The 2,763-nt window shown below is 51.3% G+C and overlaps 1 protein-coding gene across 3 annotated transcripts in view; it reads right to left on the bottom strand.

The window, feature by feature from the left end:
* The window catches only part of LOC129666843 (membrane magnesium transporter 2-like), a 14,639-nt gene extending 11,914 nt beyond the window's left edge, over positions 1-2,725 (bottom strand). The window contains exon 1 of one of the 3 annotated variants that reach the window (XM_055594156.1): positions 2,524-2,725. The gene's annotated coding sequence lies outside the window, so the exon portion shown is untranslated. Of the gene's footprint in view, positions 1-2,352; positions 2,374-2,519 lie in introns of those variants that run through there. The other 2 variants (XM_055594154.1, XM_055594160.1) reach the window with 2 other exon arrangements.
* Between the last annotated feature and the right edge of the window lie 38 nt (positions 2,726-2,763).

The following is a 2,763-nucleotide window of genomic DNA, read 5'->3' on the forward strand; positions in this document are numbered from 1 at the left end:
ATAGATAGATAGATAGATAGATAGATAGATAGATAGATAGATAGATAAAGAGGGCTCCAAAGGACTCAAGAAGGAAACACACATGAAGCTCTGGATCCCATCTCCTGAACTACAAGTGGAAACCCACAGGGTAGTTCCTTTTGCAAAGCCTTCCTTTGTAGCCCAAGCTGTCCTAGAATTCACTATCTAGCCTCAAACTTGATATCCACCTGCCTCGGTCTCCCAAGTGCTGGAATTACAAGGGTGTGCCATCATGCCAGACTAGAAAGTAGTTTCCACCAAAACCAACTGGGCAACAGGAACACGCGCTGCTGGGCCTAAGTAAGAGGAAGACTGAAAGAAGCCTCTGAATTTAGCAACTGGGTCACCGGCAAGACACACTGCAATGATGTGGCGTGGCCAGAAGCCAAAATGGAGTGGAAGAAGGATGAATGGAGATAAAGAAGTTGTAACAATAAATATGAGGCAGTTCTTAAAAGCCTGGCTGAAGCCGAGTATGGTGGCACACACCTTTAATGCCAGTACTCAGGAGGGGGGTGGGGGGATCCCCAACTGCAGGCCAGCCTGGTCTACAGAGCAAGTTCCAGGACAGCGAGGGATACACACAGAAACCTTGTCTTGAAAAACAAAACTTTCCTGGGTGGTCATGCAGACCGGAGATGAGACATGGGATATTTCCCACACCGGATTCCCAGGATGCCCGTCCATGTACTCTGCACACAAATGTCAAGTGGGTTTGAATGTGGTGCTGAGCTGTGAAGCCAGAGCAGTCCTCAAATAACATCTGAGAGTGGGCGATGGAAGAAGAACTTAGGGAGACCCAAGGCCTCATCCCCGAGGCACTCGGGGTGACAAAGAAGAAACTGGGGAAGTAGGAAAAGAACTCTCGCTTCAGAGCACCTCTGCTTGGAGCTCATATAATGAAGAGTGTCTGCTTGGCCAAGCTTGTCAGGCCCATCTGCGCACATCCTGGCAGAATCCAGGTCCAGCACAGAGTTTTCTCAAGTCAGTCTAGGAAGCACTCCGGACTGAACTGGGATGTCTCAGATGAGGTTTTTCATCCTCTACCAGCGTGCACGGATGCTGACTCACTCCATTCCTTGGCGATTCTGACAGGCCAGTTTAGCCAGAACCCCCATGTGTGGGGTGATTCCACTTAGTTATTTCCACCCATCAACACCCACCCAGCTGCTCTGCTATAAACTCAGAACCAAGCTCTGTCTCTCTCCCCTAGTGCCAAACCCTGCAGAGAATGAATGGTCCTGAATAACAAGTGTCATTACATAATTTCTTCAAAAAGTCTCTGCTAAGCTAAGGGAAAGCTGGCCTTCTGAAGCAGGACCTGGCAAAGTGCTTGCTTTGCAAGGAGGACCTGAGGTTGGTATCCATTACTCACTTCTTTAAAAAAAAAAAAAAAAAAAAAAGAATTAAAATTTAAATTAATTAAAAATTTTTCAATTTAAAAATATTAATTAAAAATTTTTCTTTTAAAAGACAAAATGCCAGCCGGGCATGGTGGCCTATGTCTTTAATCCCAGATTTAATCCCAGGCAGGCAGAGGCAGACAGGTTTCTGTGAGTTTGAGGTCAGCCTGGTCTACAGAGCTAGTTAGTTCTAGGACAGCCAGGGTGATTATACAGAGAAACCCTGTCTCGAAAAACAAACAAACAAACAAACAAACAAAGTCACACATCTTTAATCCCAGCACTCTTGAGGCAGAGTTAGGTAAATCTTTTGAATTCAAGGCCAGCCTAGTCTACATAAAAAGTTCCAGGTTAGCCAGGGATACATAATGTGACCTATCTTTTTTTTTTTTTTTTTTTTTAAGTCAAGTGTGGAGTTCACTGGCCAGCCAAACTAGCCAGCTTGGGGAGTTCCAGACCAGTGAGAAACCTTGTTAAACAAAAAAAAAAAAAAAAAAAAAAACACCAACCAACCAGGTAAACACACATAGAGAGAGAAAGGGAGAGAAAGAGAGAACGAGAGAACCTTCCAGATCTTGGCATAAAGTTACTCTTCTAATCTCGGGACTTGAAGAAAACGACGAGAACAAAACTGCTACCCCTCCTACGGTTAGAAACAGGGCACACAGGCCTCCCAAAGCGCCTTTCCCAAGCACCACGGGTTCCCAGAGGGTTGGCGGAAGAAACCCCGGAAGAAGCCAACAGGAACCTGCAACCAGAAGCCACATTTTCGGACGACCTCTCCGCAGTGTCCGGGGGAGAACGAGGAAGTGGAGTTCACGAAAACAGAGAATCCGGGTCTGAGTCCGTGCACCAGTCACCGACCCGCACCCTGAAAGCCACGGGGGCGCCAAGGGACGAGCTCGGGAACCACTCAGAGGAGACTCACTCAGCGGGCATGGGGCCAGGCCTGAGACCTCGGGCAACCCGGGGACCTGCGCCTCCGCGGAGCCCACTCGGAGAAACCAGACTGGGGCGAACGGGGTCTCCAGGTTCCAGGGTCTCCCACCTAGCTCGGCGCACGGACCTGCCCCCGTCCCCCACGCCGGGTCTCACCCACTCGCGCGGTCCTGAAAGCATCGGGGAACTCAGCGACGGGCTCACCGGCCTTCGCCCGGACGCCGCGGGCTCCAAAAGGCGCGGCACGGTGGCCGGCAGGGGGCGCTGCCACCGGGGACAATGCAGGGCGGGGGCGCCGGGCACCCCCAGCCCAGAGCCGCGCGGCGGGAAGGAGCGGACGCCGGGAAGGGAGGGAGACACGCGGCGGCGGCGCGGGGGCGGGGCGGGGCCGGCGGGGCGG

Source organism: Psammomys obesus, unplaced genomic scaffold, assembly GCF_907164565.1.
Source record: "Psammomys obesus unplaced genomic scaffold, mPsaObe1.curated_primary_1811, whole genome shotgun sequence".
In the NCBI taxonomy this organism is placed as follows: domain Eukaryota; kingdom Metazoa; phylum Chordata; class Mammalia; order Rodentia; family Muridae; genus Psammomys; species Psammomys obesus.